The 23,857-nt window shown below is 52.6% G+C and overlaps 7 non-coding genes across 7 annotated transcripts; all 7 read right to left on the bottom strand.

Moving 5' to 3' along the window:
- Nucleotides 1-1,035: 1,035 nt before the first annotated feature.
- Nucleotides 1,036-1,112, bottom strand: TRNAN-GUU (transfer RNA asparagine (anticodon GUU)). The gene has a single exon. It is a non-coding gene; the product is annotated as a tRNA-Asn (tRNA).
- Nucleotides 1,113-4,114: 3,002 nt separating this feature from the next.
- On the bottom strand, nt 4,115-4,191 carry TRNAN-GUU (transfer RNA asparagine (anticodon GUU)). The gene has a single exon. It is a non-coding gene; the product is annotated as a tRNA-Asn (tRNA).
- Nucleotides 4,192-5,438: 1,247 nt separating this feature from the next.
- Nucleotides 5,439-5,515, bottom strand: TRNAN-GUU (transfer RNA asparagine (anticodon GUU)). The gene has a single exon. It is a non-coding gene; the product is annotated as a tRNA-Asn (tRNA).
- A 2,565-nt stretch (nt 5,516-8,080) lies between these two features.
- On the bottom strand, nt 8,081-8,157 carry TRNAN-GUU (transfer RNA asparagine (anticodon GUU)). Its single transcript has one exon. It is a non-coding gene; the product is annotated as a tRNA-Asn (tRNA).
- A 1,247-nt stretch (nt 8,158-9,404) lies between these two features.
- Nucleotides 9,405-9,481, bottom strand: TRNAN-GUU (transfer RNA asparagine (anticodon GUU)). Its single transcript has one exon. It is a non-coding gene; the product is annotated as a tRNA-Asn (tRNA).
- A 3,162-nt stretch (nt 9,482-12,643) lies between these two features.
- On the bottom strand, nt 12,644-12,720 carry TRNAN-GUU (transfer RNA asparagine (anticodon GUU)). Its single transcript has one exon. It is a non-coding gene; the product is annotated as a tRNA-Asn (tRNA).
- A 1,550-nt stretch (nt 12,721-14,270) lies between these two features.
- Nucleotides 14,271-14,347, bottom strand: TRNAN-GUU (transfer RNA asparagine (anticodon GUU)). Its single transcript has one exon. It is a non-coding gene; the product is annotated as a tRNA-Asn (tRNA).
- Nucleotides 14,348-23,857: the final 9,510 nt, after the last annotated feature.

The following is a 23,857-nucleotide window of genomic DNA, read 5'->3' as shown; positions in this document are numbered from 1 at the left end:
ACACACCACTCCCGGGAGGGCTCGAACCTCCAACCTTTTGGTTAACAGCCGACCGCGCTAGCCAATTGCGCCACGGAGACAGTCGTGCTCCACTCTCACCACCATCAGAACATTTCTTCAAAGCTATCAGCCCAAAGAAAAAAAAGCGCCGCACCACCAACGGGTGGGCTCGTACCTCCAACCTCTCGGTTAACAGCCGATCGCGCTAGCCAATTGCGCCACGGAGACAGTCGTTCTCCACTCTCACCACCATCAGGACATATCTTCAAAGCTATCAGCCCAAAGAAAAAAAAGCGCCGCACCTCCACCGGGTGGGCTCGTACCTCCAACCTTTCGGTTAACAGCCGATCGCGCTAGCCAATTCCGTCACGGAGACAGTCCTGCTCCACTCTCACCACCATCAGAACATATCTTCAAAGCTATCAGCCCAAAGAAAAAAAGCAACACACCACTCCCGGGAGGGCTCGAACCTCCAACCTTCCGGTTAACAGCCTTTCGCATAGCCAATTGCGCCACGGAGACAGTCGTGCTCCACTCTCACCACCGTCAGAACATTTCTTCAGAGCTATCAGCCCAAAGAAAAAAAAAGTGCCAACCACCGCCGTGTGGGCTCGTACCTCCAACCTTTCGGTTAACAGCCGATCGCGATAGCAAATTGCGCCACGGAGACAGTCGTGCTCCACTCTCACCACCATCAGAACATATCTTCTAAGCTATCAGCCCAAAAAAAAGCAACACACCACTCCCGGGAGGGCTGGAACCTCCAACCTTTCAGTTAACAGCCGATCGCATAGCCACTTGCGCCATGGAGACAGTCGTGCTCCACTCTCACCACCGTCAGGACATATCTTCAAAGCTATCAGGCCAAAGAAAAAAAAGCGCCGCACGTCCACCGGGTGGGCTCGTACCTCCAACCTTTTGGTTAACAGCCGATCGCGCTAGCCAATTGCGTCACGGAGACAGTCCTGCTTCACACTCACCACCATCAAAACATATTTTCAAAGCTATCAGCCCAAAATAAAAAAAGCAACACACAACTCCCGGGAGGGCTCGAACCTCCAACCTGTCGGTTAACAGCCGACCGCGCTAGCCAATTGCGCCACGGAGACAGTCGTGCTCCACTCTCACCACCATCAGAACATTTCTTCAAAGCTATCAGCCCAAAGAAAAAAAAGCGCCGCACCACCACCGGGTGGGCTCGTACCTCCAACCTCTCGGTAACAGCCAATCGCGCTAGCCAATTGCGCCACGGAGACAGTCCTGCTCCACTCTCACCACCATGAAAACATATCTTCAAAGCTATCAGCCCAAAGAAAAAAAAGCAACACACCACTCCCGGGAGGACTCGAACCTCCAACCTTCCTGTTAACAGCCTTTCGCATAGCCAATTGCGCCACGGCGACAGTCGTGCTCCACTCTCACCACCGTCAGAACATTTCTTCAGAGCTATCAGCCCAAAGAAAAAAAAAGTGCCGCACCACCACCCTGTGGGCTCGTACCTCCAACCTTTCGGTTAACAGCCGATCGCGATAGCAAATTGCGCCACGGAGACAGTCGTGCTCCACTCTCACCACCATCAGAACATATCTTCTAAGCTATCAGCCCAAAAAAAGCAACACACCACTCCCGGGAGGGCTCGAACCTCCAACCTGTTGGTTAACAGCCGACCGCGCTAGCCAATTGCGCCACGGAGACAGTCGTGCTCCACTCTCACCACCATCAGAACATTTCTTCAAAGCTATCAGCCCAAAGAAAAAAAAGCGCCGCACCACCACCGGGTGGGCTCGTACCTCCAACCTCTCGGTAACAGCCAATCGCGCTAGCCAATTGCGCCACGGAGACAGTCCTGCTCCACTCTCACCACCATGAGAACATATCTTCAAAGCTATCAGCCCAAAGAAAAAAAGCAACACACCACTCCCGGGAGGGCTCGAACCTCCAACCTTCCTGTTAACAGCCTTTCGCATAGCCAATTGCGCCACGGAGACAGTCGTGCTCCACTCTCACCACCGTCAGAACATTTCTTCAGAGCTATCAGCCCAAAGAAAAAAAAGTGCCGCACCACCACCATGTGGGCTCGTACCTCCAACATTTCGGTTAACAGCCGATCGCGATAGCAAATTGCGCCACGGAGACAGTCATGCTCCACGCTCACCACCATCAGAACATATCTTCTAAGCTATCAGCCCAAAAAAAAGCAACACAGCACTCCCGGGAGGGCTGGAACCTCAGACCTCTCAGTTAACAGCCGATCGCGCTAGCCAATTGCGCCACGGAGACAATCGTGCTCCACTTACACCACTGTCAGAACATTTCTTCAGAGCTATCAGCCCAAAAAAAAAAAGCGCCGCACCACCACCGGGTGGACTCGTACCTCCAACCTTTCGGTTAACAGCCAATCGCGCTAGCCAATTGCGCCACGGAGACAGTCCTGCTCCACTCTCACCACCATCAGAACATATCTTCAAAGCTATCAGCCCAAAGAAAAAAAAGCAACACACCACTCCCGGGAGGGCTCGAACCTCCAACCTTCCTGTTAACAGCCTTTCGCATAGCCAATTGCGCCACGGAGACAGTAGTGCTCCACTCTCACCACCGTCAGAACATTTCTTCAGAGCTATCAGCCCAAAGAAAAAAAAGTGCCGCACCACCACCGTGTGGGCTCGTACCTCCAACCTTTCGGTTAACAGCCGATCGCGATAGCAAATTGCGCCACGGAGACAGTCGTGCTCCACTCTCACCACCATCAGAACATATCTTCTTAGCTATCAGCCCAAAAAAAGAAACACACCACTCCCGGGAGGGCTGGAACCTCCAACCTTTCAGTTAACAGCCGATCGCATAGCCACTTGCGCCATGGAGACAGTCGTGCTCCACTCTCACCACCGTCAGAACATTTTTTCAGAGCTATCAGCCCAAAGGGAAAAAATCGCCGCATCACCACCGGGTGGGCTCGAACCTCCAACCTCTCGGTTAACAGCCGATCTCGCTAGCCAATTACGCCACGAAGACAGTCGTGCTCCACTCTCACCACCATCAGGACATATCTTCAAAGCTATCAGTCCAAAGAAAAAAAAGCGCCGCACCTCCACCGGGTGGGCTCGTACCTCCAACCTTCCGGTTAACAGCCTTTCGCATAGCCAATTGCGCCACGGAGACAGTCGTGCTCCACTCTCACCACCATCAGAACATTTCTTCAAAGCTATCAGCCCAAAGAAAAAAAAGCGCCGCACCACCAACGGGTGGGCTCGTACCTCCAACCTCTCGGTTAACAGCCGATCGCGCTAGCCAATTGCGCCACGGAGACAGTCGTTCTCCACTCTCACCACCATCAGGACATATCTTCAAAGCTATCAGCCCAAAGAAAAAAAAGCGCCGCACCTCCACCGGGTGGGCTCGTACCTCCAACCTGTCGGTTAACAGCCGTTCGCGCTAGCCAATTGCGTCACGGAGACAGTCCTGCTCCACTCTCACCACCATCAGAACATATCTTCAAAGCTATCAGCCCAAAGAAAAAAAGCAACACACCACTCCCGGGAGGGCTCGAACCTCCAACCTTCCGGTTACCAGCCTTTCGCATAGCCAATTGCGCCACGGAGACAGTCGTGCTCCACTCTCACCACCGTCAGAACATTTCTTCAGAGCTATCAGCCCAAAGAAAAAAAAAGTGCCAACCACCACCGTGTGGGCTCGTACCTCCAACCTTTCGGTTAACAGTCGATCGCGATAGCAAATTGCGTCACGGAGACAGTCCTGCTTCACACTCACCACCATCAGAACATATCTTCTAAGCTATCAGCCCAAAAAAAAGCAACACACCACTCCCGGGAGGGCTGGAACCTCCAACCTTTCAGTTAACAGCCGATCGCATAGCCACTTGCGCCATGGAGACAGTCGTGCTCCACTCTCACCACCGTCAGGACATATCTTCAAAGATATCAGGCCAAAGAAAAAAAAGCGCCGCACGTCCACCGGGTGGGCTCGTACCTCCAACCTTTCGGTTAACAGCCGATCGCGCTAGCCAATTGCGTCACGGAGACAGTCCTGCTTCACACTCACCACCATCAAAACATATTTTCAAAGCTATCAGCCCAAAATAAAAAAAGCAACACACAACTCCCGGGAGGGCTCGAACCTCCAACCTGTCGGTTAACAGCCGACCGCGCTAGCCAATTGCGCCACGGAGACAGTCGTGCTCCACTCTCACCACCATCAGAACATTTCTTCAAAGCTATCAGCCCAAAGAAAAAAAAGCGCCGCACCACCACCGGGTGGGCTCGTACCTCCAACCTCTCGGTAACAGCCAATCGCGCTAGCCAATTGCGCCACGGAGACAGTCCTGCTCCACTCTCACCACCATGAAAACATATCTTCAAAGCTATCAGCCCAAAGAAAAAAAAGCAACACACCACTCCCGGGAGGACTCGAACCTCCAACCTTCCTGTTAACAGCCTTTCGCATAGCCAATTGCGCCACGGCGACAGTCGTGCTCCACTCTCACCACCGTCAGAACATTTCTTCAGAGCTATCAGCCCAAAGAAAAAAAAAGTGCCGCACCACCACCATGTTGGCTCGTACCTCCAACCTTTCGGTTAACAGCCGATCGCGATAGCAAATTGCGCCACGGAGACAGTCGTGCTCCACTCTCACCACCATCAGAACATTTCTTCAAAGCTATCAGCCCAAAGAAAAAAAAGCGCCGCACCACCACCGGGTGGGCTCGTACCTCCAACCTCTCGGTAACAGCCAATCGCGCTAGCCAATTGCGCAACGGAGACAGTCCTGCTCCACTCTCACCACCATGAGAACATATCTTCAAAGCTATCAGCCCAAAGAAAAAAAAGCAACACACCACTCCCGGGAGGGCTCGAACCTCCAACCTTCCTGTTAACAGCCTTTCGCATAGCCAATTGCGCCACGGAGACAGTCGTGCTCCACTCTCACCACCGTCAGAACATTTCTTCAGAGCTATCAGCCCAAAGAAAAAAAAGTGCCGCACCACCACCATGTGGGCTTGTACCTCCAACATTTCGGTTAACAGCCGATCGCGATAGCAAATTGCGCCACGGAGACAGTCATGCTCCACTCTCACCACCATCAGAACATATCTTCTAAGCTATCAGCCCAAAAAAAGCAACACAGCACTCCCGGGAGGGCTGGAACCTCAGACCTCTCAGTTAACAGCCGATCGCGCTAGCCAATTGCGCCACGGAGACAATCGTGCTCCACTCTCACCACCATCAGGACATATCTTCAAAGCTATCAGGCCAAAGAAAAAAAAGCGCCGCACCTCCACCGAGTGGGCTCGTACCTCCAACCTTTCGGTTAACAGCCGATCGCGCTAGCCAATTGCGTCACGGAGACAGTCCTGCTTCACACTCACCACCATCAAAACATATTTTCAAAGCTATCAGCCCAAAATAAAAAAAGCAACACACCACTCCCGGGAGGGCTCGAACCTCCAACCTGTCGGTTAACAGCCGACCGCGCTAGCCAATTGCGCCACGGAGACAGTCGTGCTCCACTCTCACCACCATCAGAACATTTCTTCAAAGCTATCAGCCCAAAGAAAAAAAAGCGCCGCACCACCACCGGGTGGGCTCGTACCTCCAACCTCTCGGTTAACACTAATCGCGCTAGCCAATTGCGCCACGGAGACAGTCCTGCTCCACTCTCACCACCATGAGAACATATCTTCAAAGCTATCAGCCCAAAGAAAAAAAAAGCAACACACCACTCCCGGGAGGGCTCCAACCTCCAGCCTTTCAGTTAACAGCCGATCGCATAGCCAATTGCGCCACGAAGACAGTCGTGCTCCACTCTCACCACCGTCAGAACATTTCTTCAGAGCTATCAGCCCAAAGAAAAAAAAGCGCCACACCACCACCGGGTGGGCTCGTACCTCCAAACTTTCGGTTAACAGCCGATCGCGCTAGCCAATTGCGCCACGGAGACAGTCGTGCTCCACTCTCACCACCATCAGAACATATTTTCAAAGCTATCAGCCCAAAGAAAAAAAAGCAATACACCACTCCCGGGAGGACTCGAACCTCCAACCTTTCAGTTAATAGCCGATCGCATAGCCAATTGCGCCATGGAGACAATCGTGCTCCACTCTCACCACCGTCAGAACATTTCTTCAGAGCTATCAGCCAAAAGGAAAAAAATCGCCGCACCACCACCGGGTGGGCTCCAACCTCCAACCTCTCGGTTAACAGCAGATCGCGCTAGCCAATTGCGCAAGGAGACAGTCGTGCTCCACTCTCACCACCATCAGAACATATCTTCAAAGCTATCAGCCCAAAAAAAAAGCGCCGCACCTCAACCGGGTAGGCTCGTACCTCCAACCTTTCGGTTAACAGCCGATCGCGCTAGCCAATTGCGCCACGGAGACAGTCCTGCTCCACACTCACCACCATCAGAACGTATTTTCAAAGCTCTAAGCCCAAAATAAAAAAAGCAACACACCACTCCCGGGAGGGCTCGAACCTCCAACCTTTCGGTTAACAGCCGATCGCGCTTGCCAATTGCGCCACGGAGACAGTCGTGCTCCACTCACACCACCGTCAGAACATTTCTTCAGAGCTATCAGCCCAAAGAAAAAAAAGTGCCGCACCACCACCGTGTGGGCTCGTACCTCCAACCTTTCGGTTAACAGCCGATCGCGATAGCAAATTGCGCCACGGAGACAGTCGTGCTCCACTCTTACCACCATCAGAACATATCTTCTTAGCTATCAGCCCAAAAAAAGAAACACACCACTCCCGGGAGGGCTGGAACCTCCAACCTTTCAGTTAACAGCCGATCGCATAGCCACTTGCGCCATGGAGACAGTCGTGCTCCACTCTCACCACCGTCAGAACATTTTTTCAGAGCTATCAGCCCAAAAGGAAAAAATCGCCGCATCACCACCGGGTGGGCTCGAACCTCCAACCTCTCGGTTAACAGCCGATCTCGCTAGCCAATTACGCCACGAAGACAGTCGTGCTCCACTCTCACCACCATCAGGACATATCTTCAAAGCTATCAGTCCAAAGAAAAAAAAGCGCCGCATCTCCACCGGGTGGGCTCGTACCTCCAACCTTCCGGTTAACAGCCTTTCGCATAGCCAATTGCGCCACGGAGACAGTCGTGCTCCACTCTCACCACCATCAGAACATTTCTTCAAAGCTATCAGCCCAAAGAAAAAAAAGCGCCGCACCACCAACGGGTGGGCTCGTACCTCCAACCTCTCGGTTAACAGCCGATCGCGCTAGCCAATTGCGCCACGGAGACAGTCGTTCTCCACTCTCACCACCATCAGGACATATCTTCAAAGCTATCAGCCCAAAGAAAAAAAAGCGCCGCACCTCCACCGGGTGGGCTCGTACCTCCAACCTTTCGGTTAACAGCCGTTCGCGCTAGCCAATTGCGTCACGGAGACAGTCCTGCTCCACTCTCACCACCATCAGAACATATCTTCAAAGCTATCAGCCCAAAGAAAAAAAGCAACACACCACTCCCGGGAGGGCTCGAACCTCCAACCTTCCGGTTACCAGCCTTTCGCATAGCCAATTGCGCCACGGAGACAGTCGTGCTCCACTCTCACCACCGTCAGAACATTTCTTCAGAGCTATCAGCCCAAAGAAAAATAGTGCCAACCACCACCGTGTGGGCTCGTACCTCCAACCTTTCGGTTAACAGCCGATCGCGATAGCAAATTGCGCCACGGAGACAATCGTGCTCCACTCTCACCACCATCAGAACATATCTTCTAAGCTATCAGCCCAAAAAAAAGCAACACACCACTCCCGGGAGGGCTGGAACCTCCAACCTTTCAGTTAACAGCCGATCGCATAGCCACTTGCGCCATGGAGACAGTCGTGCTCCACTCTCACCACCGTCAGGACATATCTTCAAAGCTATCAGGCCAAAGAAAAAAAAGCGCCGCACGTCCACCGGGTGGGCTCGTACCTCCAACCTTTCGGTTAACAGCCGATCGCGCTAGCCAATTGCGTCACGGAGACAGTCCTGCTTCACACTCACCACCATCAAAACATATTTTCAAAGCTATCAGCCCAAAATAAAAAAAGCAACACACAACTCCCGGGAGGGCTCGAACCTCCAACCTGTCGGTTAACAGCCGACCGCGCTAGCCAATTGCGCCACGGAGACAGTCGTGCTCCACTCTCACCACCATCAGAACATTTCTTCAAAGCTATCAGCCCAAAGAAAAAAAAGCGCCGCACCACCACCGGGTGGGCTCGTACCTCCAACCTCTCGGTAACAGCCAATCGCGCTAGCCAATTGCGCCACGGAGACAGTCCTGCTCCACTCTCACCACCATGAAAACATATCTTCAAAGCTATCAGCCCAAAGAAAAAAAAGCAACACACCACTCCCGGGAGGACTCGAACCTCCAACCTTCCTGTTAACAGCCTTTCGCATAGCCAATTGCGCCACGGCGACAGTCGTGCTCCACTCTCACCACCGTCAGAACATTTCTTCAGAGCTATCAGCCCAAAGAAAAAAAAAAGTGCCGCACCACCACCATGTTGGCTCGTACCTCCAACCTTTCGGTTAACAGCCGATCGCGATAGCAAATTGCGCCACGGAGACAGTCGTGCTCCACTCTCACCACCATCAGAACATTTCTTCAAAGCTATCAGCCCAAAGAAAAAAAAGCGCCGCACCACCACCGGGTGGGCTCGTACCTCCAACCTCTCGGTAACAGCCAATCGCGCTAGCCAATTGCGCAACGGAGACAGTCCTGCTCCACTCTCACCACCATGAGAACATATCTTCAAAGCTATCAGCCCAAAGAAAAAAAAGCAACACACCACTCCCGGGAGGGCTCGAACCTCCAACCTTCCTGTTAACAGCCTTTCGCATAGCCAATTGCGCCACGGAGACAGTCGTGCTCCACTCTCACCACCGTCAGAACATTTCTTCAGAGCTATCAGCCCAAAGAAAAAAAAGTGCCGCACCACCACCATGTGGGCTCGTACCTCCAACATTTCGGTTAACAGCCGATCGCGATAGCAAATTGCGCCACGGAGACAGTCATGCTCCACTCTCACCACCATCAGAACATATCTTCTAAGCTATCAGCCCAAAAAAAGCAACACAGCACTCCCGGGAGGGCTGGAACCTCAGACCTCTCAGTTAACAGCCGATCGCGCTAGCCAATTGCGCCACGGAGACAATCGTGCTCCACTCTCACCACCATCAGGACATATCTTCAAAGCTATCAGGCCAAAGAAAAAAAGCGCCGCACCTCCACCGAGTGGGCTCGTACCTCCAACCTTTCGGTTAACAGCCGATCGCGCTAGCCAATTGCGTCACGGAGACAGTCCTGCTTCACACTCACCACCATCAAAACATATTTTCAAAGCTATCAGCCCAAAATAAAAAAAGCAACACACCACTCCCGGGAGGGCTCGAACCTCCAACCTGTCGGTTAACAGCCGACCGCGCTAGCCAATTGCGCCACGGAGACAGTCGTGCTCCACTCTCACCACCATCAGAACATTTCTTCAAAGCTATCAGCCCAAAGAAAAAAAAGCGCCGCACCACCACCGGGTGGGCTCGTACCTCCAACCTCTCGGTTAACACTAATCGCGCTAGCCAATTGCGCCACGGAGACAGTCCTGCTCCACTCTCACCACCATGAGAACATATCTTCAAAGCTATCAGCCCAAAGAAAAAAAAAGCAACACACCACTCCCGGGAGGGCTCCAACCTCCAGCCTTTCAGTTAACAGCCGATCGCATAGCCAATTGCGCCACGAAGACAGTCGTGCTCCACTCTCACCACCGTCAGAACATTTCTTCAGAGCTATCAGCCCAAAGAAAAAAAAGCGCCACACCACCACCGGGTGGGCTCGTACCTCCAAACATTCGGTTAACAGCCGATCGCGCTAGCCAATTGCGCCACGGAGACAGTCGTGCTCCACTCTCACCACCATCAGAACATATTTTCAAAGCTATCAGCCCAAAGAAAAAAAAGCAATACACCACTCCCGGGAGGACTCGAACCTCCAACCTTTCAGTTAATAGCCGATCGCATAGCCAATTGCGCCATGGAGACAATCGTGCTCCACTCTCACCACCGTCAGAACATTTCTTCAGAGCTATCAGCCAAAAGGAAAAAAATCGCCGCACCACCACCGGGTGGGCTCCAACCTCCAACCTCTCGGTTAACAGCAGATCGCGCTAGCCAATTGCGCAAGGAGACAGTCGTGCTCCACTCTCACCACCATCAGAACATATCTTCAAAGCTATCAGCCCAAAAAAAAAGCGCCGCACCTCAACCGGGTAGGCTCGTACCTCCAACCTTTCGGTTAACAGCCGATCGCGCTAGCCAATTGCGCCACGGAGACAGTCCTGCTCCACACTCACCACCATCAGAACATATTTTCAAAGCTCTAAGCCCAAAATAAAAAAAGCAACACACCACTCCCGGGAGGGCTCGAACCTCCAACCTTTCGGTTAACAGCCGATCGCGCTTGCCAATTGCGCCACGGAGACAGTCGTGCTCCACTCACACCACCGTCAGAACATTTCTTCAGAGCTATCAGCCCAAAGAAAAAAAAGTGCCGCACCACCACCATGTGGGCTCGTACCTCCAACCTTTCGGTTAACAGCCGATCGCGATAGCAAATTGCGCCACGGAGACAGTCGTGCTCCACTCTCACCACCATCAGAACATTTCTTCAAAGCTATCAGCCCAAAGAAAAAAAAGCGCCGCACCACCACCGGGTGGGCTCGTACCTCCAAACTTTCGGTTAACAGCCGATCGCGCTAGCCAATTGCGCCACGGAGACAGTCGTGCTCCACTCTCACCACCATCAGAACATATCTTCAAAGCTATCAGCCCAAAGAAAAAAAAGCGCCGCACCACCACCGGGTGGGCTCGTACCTCCAAACTTTCGGTTAACAGCCGATCGCGCTAGCCAGTTGCGCCACGGAGACAGTCGTGCTCCACTCTCACCACCATCAGAACATATCTTCAAAGCTATCAGCCCAAAGAAAAAAAAGCAATACAGCACTCCCGGGAGGACTGGAACCTCCAACCTTTCAGTTAACAGCCGATCGCATAGCCAATTGCGCCATGGAGACAATCGTGCTCCACTCTCACCACCGTCAGAACATTTCTTCAGAGCTATCAGCCAAAAGGAAAAAAATCGCCGCACCACCACCGGGTGGGCTCCAACCTCCAACCTCTCGGTTAACAGCCGATCGCGCTAGCCAATTGCGCCAAGGAGACAGTCGTGCTCCACTCTCTCCACCATCAGAACATATCTTCAAAGCTATCAGCCCAAAGAAAAAAAAGCGCCGCACCTCCACCGGGTAGGCTCGTACCTCCAACCTTTCGGTTAACAGCCCATCGCGCTAGCCAATTGCGCCACGGAGACAGTCCTGCTCCACACTCACCACCATCAGAACATATTTTCAAAGCTATCAGCCCAAAATAAAAAAAAGCAACACACCACTCCCGGGAGGGCTCGAACCTCCAACCTTTCGGTTAACAGCCGATCGCGCTAGCCAATTGCGCCACGGAGACAGTCGTGCTCCACTCTCACCACCATCAGAACATATCTTCAAAGCGATCAGCCCAAAAAGAAGCAACACACCACTCCCGGGAGGGCTCGAACCTCCAACCTGTCGGTTAACAGCCGACCGCGTAGCCAATTGCGCCACGGAGACAGTCGTGCTCCACTCTCACCACCATCAGAACATTTCTTCAAAGCTATCAGCCCAAAGAAAAAAAAGCGCCGCACCACCACCGGGTGGGCTCGTACCTCCAACCTCTCGGTAACAGCCAATCGCGCTAGCCAATTGCGCCACGGAGACAGTCCTGCTCCACTCTCACCACCATGAGAACATATCTTCAAAGCTATCAGACCAAAGAAAAAAAAGCAACACACCACTCCCGGTAGGGCTCGAACCTCCAACCTTCCTGTTAACAGCCTTTCGCATAGCCAATTGCGCCACGGAGACAGTCGTGCTCCACTCTCACCACCGTCAGAACATTTCTTCAGAGCTATCAGCCCAAAGAAAAAAAAGTGCCGCACCACCACCATGGGGGCTCGTACCTCCAACATTTCGGTTAACAGCCGATCGCGATAGCAAATTGCGCCACGGAGACAGTCCTGCTCCACACTCACCACCATCAGAACATATTTTCAAAGCTATCAGCCCAAAATAAAAAAAGCAACACACCACTCCCGAGAGGGCTCGAACCTCCAACCTTTCGGTTAACAGCCGATCGCGCTAGCCAATTGCGCCACGGAGACAGTCATGCTCCACTCTCACCACCATCAGAACATATCTTCTAAGCTATCAGCCCAAAAAAAAGCAACACAGCACTCCCGGGAGGGCTGGAACCTCAGACCTCTCAGTTAACAGCCCATCGCGCTAGCCAATTGCGCCACGGAGACAATCGTGCTCCACTCTCACCACCATCAGGACATATCTTCAAAGCTATCAGGCCAAAGAAAAAAAAGCGCAGCACCTCCACCGGGTGGACTCGTACCTCAAACCTTTCGGTTAACAGCCGATCGTGCTAGCCAATTGCGTCACGGAGACAGTCCTGCTTCACACTCACCACCATCAAAACATATTTTCAAAGCTATCAGCCCAAAATAAAAAAAGCAACACACCACTCCCGGGAGGGCTCGAACCTCCAACCTGTCGGTTAACAGCCGACCGCGCTAGCCAATTGCGCCACGGAGACAGTCGTGCTCCACTCTCACCACCATCAGAACATTTCTTCAAAGCTATCAGCCCAAAGAAAAAAAAGCGCCGCACCACCACCGGGTGGGCTCGTACCTCCAACATCTCGGTTAACACCAATCGCGCTAGCCAATTGCGCCACGGAGACAGTCCTGCTCCACTCTCACCACCATGAGAACATATCTTCAAAGCTATCAGCCCAAAGAAAAAAAAAGCAACACACCACTCCCGGGAGGGCTCCAACCTCCAGCCTTTCAGTTAACAGCCGATCGCATAGCCAATTGCGCCACGAAGACAGTCGTGCTCCACTCTCACCACCGTCAGAACATTTCTTCAGAGCTATCAGCCCAAAGAAAAAAAAGCGCCACACCACCACCGGGTGGGCTCGTACCTCCAAACCTTCGGTTAACAGCCGATCGCGCTAGCCAATTGCGCCACGGAGACAGTCGTGCTCCACTCTCACCACCATCAGAACATATTTTCAAAGCTATCAGCCCAAAGAAAAAAAAGCAATACACCACCACCGGGTGGGCTCGTACCTCCAAACTTTCGGTTAACAGCCGATCGCGCTAGCCAATTGCGCCACGGAGACAGTCCTGCTCCACACTCACCACCATCAGAACATATTTTCAAAGCTCTAAGCCCAAAATAAAAAAAGCAACACACCACTCCCGGGAGGGCTCGAACCTCCAACCTTTCGGTTAACAGCCGATCGCGCTAGCCAATTGCGCCACGGAGACAGTCGTGCTCCACTCACACCACCGTCAGAACATTTCTTCAGAGCTATCAGCCCAAAGAAAAAAAAAGTGCCGCACCACCACCATGTGGGCTCGTACCTCCAACCTTTCGGTTAACAGCCGATCGCGATAGCAAATTGCGCCACGGAGACAGTCGTGCTCCACTCTCACCACCATCAGAACATTTCTTCAAAGCTATCAGCCCAAAGAAAAAAAAGCGCCGCACCACCACCGGGTGGGCTCGTACCTCCAAACTTTCGGTTAACAGCCGATCGCGCTAGCCAATTGCGCCACGGAGACAGTCGTGCTCCACTCTCACCACCATCAGAACATATCTTCAAAGCTATCAGCCCAAAGAAAAAAAAGCGCCGCACCACCACCGGGTGGGCTCGAACCTCCAAACTTTCGGTTAACAGCCGATCGCATAGCCAATTGCGCCATGGAGACAATCGTGCTCCACTCTCACCACCGTCAGAACATTTCTTCAGAGCTATCAGCCAAAAGGAAAAAAATCGCCGCACCACCACCGGGTGGGCTCCAACCTCCAACCTCTCGGTTAACAGCCGATCGCGCTAGCCAATTGCGCCAAGGAGACAGTCGTGCTCCACTCTCTCCACCATCAGAACATATCTTCAAAGCTATCAGCCCAAAGAAAAAAAAGTGCCGCACCTCCACCGGGTGGGCTCGTACCTCCAACCTTTCGGTTAACAGCCGATCGTGCTAGCCAATTGCGTCACGGAGACAGTCCTGCTTCACAGTCACCACCATCAAAACATATTTTCAAAGCTATCAGCCCAAAATAAAAAAAGCAACACACCACTCCCGGGAGGGCTCGAACCTCCAACCTGTCGGTTAACAGCCGACTGCGCTAGCCAATTGCGCCACGGAGACAGTCGTGCTCCACTCACACCACTGTCAGAACATTTCTTCAGAGCTATCAGCCCAAAAAAAAGCGCCGCACCACCACCGGGTGGGCTCGTACCTCTAACCTTTCGGTTAACAGCCGATCGCGCTAGCCGATTGCGCCACGGAGACAGTCGTGCTCCACTCTCACCACCATCAGAACATATCTTCAAAGCTATCAGCCCAAAGAATAAAAAGCAACACACCACTCCTTGGAGGGCTCGTACCTCCAACCTTTCGGTTAAGAGCCGATCGCGCTAGCCTATTGCACCACGGAGACAGTCGTGCTCCACTCTCACCACCATCAGAACATATCTTCAAAGCGATCAGCCCAAAGAAAAAAAAGCGCCGCACCACCACCAGGTGGACTCGTACCTCCAACCTTTCGGTTAACAGCCAATCGCGCTAGCCAATTGCGCCACGGAGACAGTCCTGCTCCACTCTCACCACCATCAGAACATATCTTCAAAGCTATCAGCTCAAAGAAAAAAAGCAACACACCACTCCCGGGAGGGCTCGAACCTCCAACCTTCCGGTTAACAGCCTTTCGCATAGCCAATTGCGCCACGGAGACAGTCGTGCTCCACTCTCACCACCGTCAGAACATTTCTTCAGAGCTATCAGCCTAAAAAAAAGTGCCGCACCACCACTGTGTGGGCTCGTACCTCCAACCTTTGGGTTAACAGCCGATCGCGATAGCATATTGCGCCACGGAGACAGTCGTGCTCCACTCTCACCACCATCAGAACATATCTTCTTAGCTATCAGCCCAAAAAAAAGCAACACACCACTCCCGAGAGGGCTGGAACCTCCAAACTTTCAGTTAACAGCCGATCGCATAGCCACTTGCGCCATGAAGACAGTCGTGCTCCACTCTCACCACCATCAGAACTTTTTTCAGAGCTATCAGCCCAAAGGGAAAAAATCGCCGCATCACCACCGGGTGGGCTCGTACCTCCAACCTCTCGGTAACAGCCAATCGCGCTAGCCAATTGCGCCACGGAGACAGTCCTGCTCCACTCTCACCACCATGAAAACATATCTTCAAAGCTATCAGCCCAAAGAAAAAAAAGCAACACACCACTCCCGGGAGGGCTCTAACCTCCAACCTTCCTGCTAACAGCCTTTCGCATAGCCAATTGCGCCACGGAGACAGTCGTGCTCCACTCTCACCACCGTCAGAACATTTCTTCAGAGCTATCAGCCCAAAGAAAAAAAAGTGCCGCACCACCACCATGTGGGCTCGTACCTCCAACATTTCGCTTAACAGCCGATCGCGATAGCAAATTGCGCCACGGAGACAGTCGTGCTCCACTCTCACCACCATCAGAACATATCTTCTAAGCTATCAGCCCAAAAAAAAGCAACACAGCACTCCCGGGAGGGCTGGAACCTCAGACCTCTCAGTTAACAGCCGATCGCGCTAGCCAATTGCGCCACGGAGACAATCGTGCTCCACTCTCAGCACCATCAGGACATATCTTCAAAGCTATCAGGCCAAAGAAAAAAAAGCGCCCCACCTCCACCGGGTGGGCTCGTACCTCCAACCTTTCAGTTAACAGCCGATCGCGCTAGCCAATTGCGTCACGGAGACAGTCCTGCTTCACACTCACCACCATCAAAACATATTTTCAAAGCTATCAGCCCAAAATAAAAAAAGCAACACACCACTCCCGGGAGGGCTCGAACCTCCAACCTGTCGCTTAACAGCCGACCGCGCTAGCCAATTGCGCCACGGAGACAGTCGTGCTCCACTCTCACCACCATCTGAACATTTCTTCAAAGCTATCAGCCCAAAGAAAAAAAAGCGCCGCACCACCACCGGGTGGGCTCGTACCTCCAACCTCTCGGTTAACACCAATCGCGCTAGCCAATTGCGCCACGGAGACAGTCCTTCTCCACTCTCACCACCATGAGAACATATCTTCAAAGCTATCAGCCCAAAGAAAAAAAAAAGCAACACACCACTCCCGGGACGGCTCCAACCTCCAGCCTTTCAGTTAACAGCCGATCGCATAGCCAATTGCGCCACGAAGACAGTCGTGCTCCACTCTCACCACCGTCAGAACATTTCTTCAGAGCTATCAGCCCAAAGAAAAAAAAGCGCCACACCACCACCGGGTGGGCTCGTACCTCCAAACTTTCGGTTAACAGCCGATCGCGCTAGCCAATTGCGCCACGGAGACAGTCGTGCTCCACTCTCACCACCATCAGAACATATTTTCAAAGCTATCAGCCCAAAGAAAAAAAAGCAATACACCACTCCCGGGAGGACTCGAACCTCCAACCTTTCAGTTAACAGCCGATCGCATAGCCAATTGCGCCATGGAGACAATCGTGCTCCACTCTCACCACCGTCAGAACATTTCTTCAGAGCTATCAGCCAAAAGGAAAAAAATCGCCGCACCACCACCGGGTGGGCTCCAACCTCCAACCTCTCGGTTAACAGCCGATCGCGCTAGCCAATTGCGCAAGGAGACAGTCGTGCTCCACTCTCACCACCATCAGAACATATCTTCAAAGCTATCAGCCCAAAGAAAAAAAAGCGCCGCACCTCCACCGGGTAGGCTCGTACCTCCAACCTTTCGGTTAACAGCCGATCGCGCTAGCCAATTGCGCCACGGAGACAGTCCTGCTCCACACTCACCACCATCAGAACATATTTTCAAAGCTCTAAGCCCAAAATAAAAAAAGCAACACACCACTCCCGGGAGGGCTCGAACCTCCAACCTTTCGGTTAACAGCCGATCGCGCTAGCCAATTGCGCCACGGAGACAGTCGTGCTCCACTCACACCACCGTCAGAACATTTCTTCAGAGCTATCAGCCCAAAGAAAAAAAAAGTGCCGCACCACCACCATGTGGGCTCGTACCTCCAACCTTTCGGTTAACAGCCGATCGCGATAGCAAATTGCGCCACAGAGACAGTCGTGCTCCACTCTCACCACCATCAGAACATTTCTTCAAAGCTATCAGCCCAAAGAAAAAAAGCGCCGCACCACCACCGGGTGGGCTCGTACCTCCAAACTTTCGGTTAACAGCCGATCGCGCTAGCCAATTGCGCCACGGAGACAGTCGTGCTCCACTCTCACCACCATCAGAACATATCTTCAAAGCTATCAGCCCAAAGAAAAAAAAGCGCCGCACCACCACCGGGTGGGCTCGTACCTCCAAACTTTCGGTTAACAGCCGATCGCGCTAGCCAATTGCGCCACGGAGACAGTCGTGCTCCACTCTCACCACCATCAGAACATATCTTCAAAGCTATCAGCCCAAAGAAAAAAAAGCAATACACCACTCCCGGGAGGACTGGAACCTCCAACCTTTCAGTTAACAGCCGATCGCATAGCCAATTGCGCCATGGAGACAATCGTGCTCCACTCTCACCACCGTCAGAACATTTCTTCAGAGCTATCAGCCAAAAGGAAAAAAATCGCCGCACCACCACCGGGTGGGCTCCAACCTCCAACCTCTCGGTTAACAGCGGATCGCGCTAGCCAATTGCGCCAAGGAGACAGTCGTGCTCCACTCTCTCCACCATCAGAACATATCTTCAAAGCTATCAGCCCAAAGAAAAAAAAGGGCCGCACCTCCACCGGGTAGGCTCGTACCTCCAACCTTTCGGTTACCAGCCCATCGCGCTAGCCAATTGCGCCACGGAGACAGTCCTGCTCCACACTCACCACCATCAGAACATATTTTCAAAGCTATCAGCCCAAAATAAAAAAAGCAACACACCACTCCCGGGAGGACAGGAACCTCCAACCTTTCAGTTAACAGCCGATCGCATAGCCAATTGCGCCATGGAGACAATCGTGCTCCACTCTCACCACCGTCAGAACATTTCTTCAGAGCTATCAGCCAAAAGGAAAAAAATCGCCGCACCACCACCGGGTGGGCTCCAACCTCCAACCTCTCGCTTAACAGCCGATCGCGCTAGCCAATTGCGCCAAGGAGACAGTCGTGCTCCACTCTCTCCACCATCAGAACATATCTTCAAAGCTATCAGCCCAAAGAAAAAAAAGCGCCGCACCTCCACCGGGTAGGCTCGTACCTCCAACCTTTCGGTTAACAGCCCATCGCGCTGGCCAATTGCGCCACGGAGACAGTCCTGCTCCACACTCACCACCATCAAAACATATTTTCAAAGCTATCAGCCCAAAATAAAAAAAGCAACACACCACTCCCGGGAGGGCTCGAACCTCCAACCTTTCGGTTAACAGCCGATCGCGCTAGCCAATTGCGCCACGGAGACAGTCGTGCTCCACTCACACCTTTGTCAGAACATTTCTTCAGAGCTATCAGCCCAAAAAAAGCGCCGCACCACCACCGGGTGGGCTCGTACCTCTAACCTTTCAGTTAACAGCCGATCGCGCTAGCCGATTGCGCCACGGAGACAGTCATGCTCCACTCTCACCACCATCAGAACATATCTTCAAAGCTATCAGCCCAAAGAATAAAAAGCAACACACCACTCCTTGGAGGGCTCGTACCTCCAACCTTTCGGTTAAGAGCCGATCGCGCTAGCCTATTGCGCCACGGAGACAGTCGTGCTCCACTCTCACCACCATCAGAACATATCTTCAAAGCGATCAGCCCAAAGAAAAAAAAGCGCCGCACCACCACCGGGTGGACTCGTACCTCCAACCTTTCGGTTAACAGCCAATCGCGCTAGCCAATTGCGTCACGGAGACAGTCCTGCTCCACTCTCACCACCATCAGAACATATCTTCAAAGCTATCAGCCCAAAGAAAAAAAGCAACACACCACTCCCGGGAGGGCTCGAACCTCCAACCTTCCGGTTAACAGCCTTTCGCATAGCCAATTGCGCCACGGAGACAGTCGTGCTCCACTCTCACCACCATGAGAACATTTCTTCAAAGCTATCAGCCCAAAGAAAAAAAAGCGCCGCACCACCAACGGGTGGGCTCGTACCTCCAACCTCTCGGTTAACAGCCGATCGCGCTAGCCAATTGCGCCACGGAGACAGTCGTTCTCCACTCTCACCACAATCAGGACATATCTTCAAAGCTATCAGCCCAAAGAAAAAAAGCGCCGCACCTCCATCGGGTGGGCTCGTACCTCCAACCTTTCGGTTAACAGCCGATCGCGCTAGCCAATTGCGTCACGGAGACAGTCCTGCTCCACTCTCACCACCATCAGAACATATCTTCAAAGCTATCAGCCCAAAGAAAAAAAGCAACACACCACTCCCGGGAGGGCTCGAACCTCCAACCTTCCGGTTAACAGCCTTTCGCATAGCCAATTGCGCCACGGAGACAGTCGTGCTCCACTCTCACCACCGTCAGAACATTTCTTCAGAGCTATCAGCCTAAAAAAAAGTGCCGCACCACCACCGTGTGGGCTCGTACCTCCAACCTTTGGGTTAACAGCCGATCGCGATAGCAAATTGCGCCACGGAGACAGTCGTGCTCCACTCTCACCACCATCAGAACATATCTTCTTAGCTATCAGCCCAAAAAAAAGCAACACACCACTCCCGAGAGGGCTGGAACCTCCAACCTTTCAGTTAACAGCCGATCGCATAGCCACTTGCGCCATGGAGACAGTCGTGCTCCACTCTCACCACCATCAGAACTTTTTTCAGAGCTATCAGCCCAAAGGGAAAAAATCGCCGCATCACCACCGGGTGGGCTCGTACCTCCAACCTCTCGGTAACAGCCAATCGCGCTAGCCAATTGCGCCACGGAGACAGTCCTGCTCCACTCTCACCACCAAGAAAACATATCTTCAAAGCTATCAGCCCAAAGAAAAAAAAGCAACACACCACTCCCGGGAGGGCTCGAACCTCCAACCTTCCTGTTAACAGCCTTTCGCATAGCCAATTGCGCCACGGAGACAGTCGTGCTCCACTCTCACCACCGTCAGAACATTTCTTCAGAGCTATCAGCCCAAAGAAAAAAAAGTGCCGCACCACCACCATGTGGGCTCGTACCTCCAACATTTCGGTTAACAGCCGATCGCGATAGCAAATTGCGCCACGGAGACAGTCGTGCTCCACTCTCACCACCATCAGAACATATCTTCTAAGCTATCAGCCCAAAAAAAGCAACACAGCACTCCCGGGAGGGCTGGAACCTCAGACCTCTCAGTTAACAGCCGATCGCGCTAGCCAATTGCGCCACGGAGACAATCGTGCTCCACTCTCACCACCATCAGGACATATCTTCAAAGCTATCAGGCCAAAGAAAAAAAAGCGCCCCACCTCCACCGGGTGGGCTCGTACCTCCAACCTTTATTTAACAGCCGATCGCGCTAGCCAATTGCGTCACGGAGACAGTCCTGCTTCACACTCACCACCATCAAAACATATTTTCAAAGCTATCAGCCCAAAATAAAAAAAGCAACACACCACTCCCGGGAGGGCTCGAACCTCCAACCTGTCGCTTAACAGCCGACCGCGCTAGCCAATTGCGCCACGGAGACAGTCGTGCTCCACTCTCACCACCATCTGAACATTTCTTCAAAGCTATCAGCCCAAAGAAAAAAAAGCGCCGCACCACCACCGGGTGGGCTCGTACCTCCAACCTCTCGGTTAACACCAATCGCGCTAGCCAATTGCGCCACGGAGACAGTCCTTCTCCACTCTCACCACCATGAGAACATATCTTCAAAGCTATCAGCCCAAATAAAAAAAAAGCAACACACCACTCCCGGGACGGCTCCAACCTGCAGCCTTTCAGTTAACAGCCGATCGCATAGCCAATTGCGCCACGAAGACAGTCGTGCTCCACTCTCACCACCGTCAGAACATTTCTTCAGAGCTATCAGCCCAAAGAAAAAAAAGCGCCACACCACCACCGGGTGGGCTCGTACCTCCAAACTTTCGGTTAACAGCCGATCGCGCTAGCCAATTGCGCCACGGAGACAGTCGTGCTCCACACTCACCACCATCAGAACATATTTTCAAAGCTATCAGCCCAAAGAAAAAAAAGCAATACACCACTCCCGGGAGGACTCGAACCTCCAACCTTTCAGTTAACAGCCGATCGCATAGCCAATTGCGCCATGGAGACAATCGTGCTCCACTCTCACCACCGTCAGAACATTTCTTCAGAGCTATCAGCCAAAAGGAAAAAAATCGCCGCACCACCACCGGGTGGGCTCCAACCTCCAACCTCTCGGTTAACAGCCGATCGCGCTAGCCAATTGCGCAAGGAGACAGTCGTGCTCCACTCTCACCACCATCAGAACATATCTTCAAAGTTATCAGCCCAAAGAAAAAAAAGCGCCGCACCTCCACCGGGTAGGCTCGTACCTCCAACCTTTCGGTTAACAGCCGATCGCGCTAGCCAATTGCGCCACGGAGACAGTCCTGCTCCACACTCACCACCATTAGAACATATTTTCAAAGCTCTAAGCCCAAAATAAAAAAAGCAACACACCACTCCCGGGAGGGCTCGAACCTCTAACCTTTCGGTTAACAGCCGATCGCGCTAGCCGATTGCGCCACGGAGACAGTCGTGCTCCACTCTCACCACCATCAGAACATATCTTCAAAGCTATCAGCCCAAAGAATAAAAAGCAACACACCACTCCTTGGAGGGCTCGTACCTCCAACCTTTCGGTTAAGAGCCGATCGCGCTAGCCTATTGCACCACGGAGACAGTCGTGCTCCACTCTCACCACCATCAGAACATATCTTCAAAGCGATCAGCCCAAAGAAAAAAAAGCGCCGCACCACCACCAGGTGGACTCGTACCTCCAACCTTTCGGTTAACAGCCAATCGCGCTAGCCAATTGCGCCACGGAGACAGTCCTGCTCCACTCTCACCACCATCAGAACATATCTTCAAAGCTATCAGCTCAAAGAAAAAAAAGCAACACACCACTCCCGGGAGGGCTCGAACCTCCAACCTTCCGGTTAACAGCCTTTCGCATAGCCAATTGCGCCACGGAGACAGTCGTGCTCCACTCTCACCACCGTCAGAACATTTCTTCAGAGCTATCAGCCTAAAAAAAAGTGCCGCACCACCACTGTGTGGGCTCGTACCTCCAACCTTTGGGTTAACAGCCGATCGCGATAGCATATTGCGCCACGGAGACAGTCGTGCTCCACTCTCACCACCATCAGAACATATCTTCTTAGCTATCAGCCCAAAAAAAAGCAACACACCACTCCCGAGAGGGCTGGAACCTCCAAACTTTCAGTTAACAGCCGATCGCATAGCCACTTGCGCCATGAAGACAGTCGTGCTCCACTCTCACCACCATCAGAACTTTTTTCAGAGCTATCAGCCCAAAGGGAAAAAATCGCCGCATCACCACCGGGTGGGCTCGTACCTCCAACCTCTCGGTAACAGCCAATCGCGCTAGCCAATTGCGCCACGGAGACAGTCCTGCTCCACTCTCACCACCATGAAAACATATCTTCAAAGCTATCAGCCCAAAGAAAAAAAAGCAACACACCACTCCCGGGAGGGCTCTAACCTCCAACCTTCCTGCTAACAGCCTTTCGCATAGCCAATTGCGCCACGGAGACAGTCGTGCTCCACTCTCACCACCGTCAGAACATTTCTTCAGAGCTATCAGCCCAAAGAAAAAAAAGTGCCGCACCACCACCATGTGGGCTCGTACCTCCAACATTTCGCTTAACAGCCGATCGCGATAGCAAATTGCGCCACGGAGACAGTCGTGCTCCACTCTCACCACCATCAGAACATATCTTCTAAGCTATCAGCCCAAAAAAAAGCAACACAGCACTCCCGGGAGGGCTGGAACCTCAGACCTCTCAGTTAACAGCCGATCGCGCTAGCCAATTGCGCCACGGAGACAATCGTGCTCTACTCTCAGCACCATCAGGACATATCTTCAAAGCTATCAGGCCAAAGAAAAAAAAGCGCCCCACCTCCACCGGGTGGGCTCGTACCTCCAACCTTTCAGTTAACAGCCGATCGCGCTAGCCAATTGCGTCACGGAGACAGTCCTGCTTCACACTCACCACCATCAAAACATATTTTCAAAGCTATCAGCCCAAAATAAAAAAAGCAACACACCACTCCCGGGAGGGCTCGAACCTCCAACCTGTCGCTTAACAGCCGACCGCGCTAGCCAATTGCGCCACGGAGACAGTCGTGCTCCACTCTCACCACCATCTGAACATTTCTTCAAAGCTATCAGCCCAAAGAAAAAAAAGCGCCGCACCACCACCGGGTGGGCTCGTACCTCCAACCTCTCGGTTAACACCAATCGCGCTAGCCAATTGCGCCACGGAGACAGTCCTTCTCCACTCTCACCACCATGAGAACATATCTTCAAAGCTATCAGCCCAAAGAAAAAAAAAAGCAACACACCACTCCCGGGACGGCTCCAACCTCCAGCCTTTCAGTTAACAGCCGATCGCATAGCCAATTGCGCCACGAAGACAGTCGTGCTCCACTCTCACCACCGTCAGAACATTTCTTCAGAGCTATCAGCCCAAAGAAAAAAAAGCGCCACACCACCACCGGGTGGGCTCGTACCTCCAAACTTTCGGTTAACA

This window comes from Rhipicephalus microplus, unplaced genomic scaffold (assembly GCF_043290135.1).
Source record: "Rhipicephalus microplus isolate Deutch F79 unplaced genomic scaffold, USDA_Rmic scaffold_13, whole genome shotgun sequence".
NCBI classification, from domain to species: Eukaryota; Metazoa; Arthropoda; class Arachnida; order Ixodida; family Ixodidae; genus Rhipicephalus; species Rhipicephalus microplus.
This window is presented reverse-complemented; position numbering and strand designations above follow the sequence as displayed.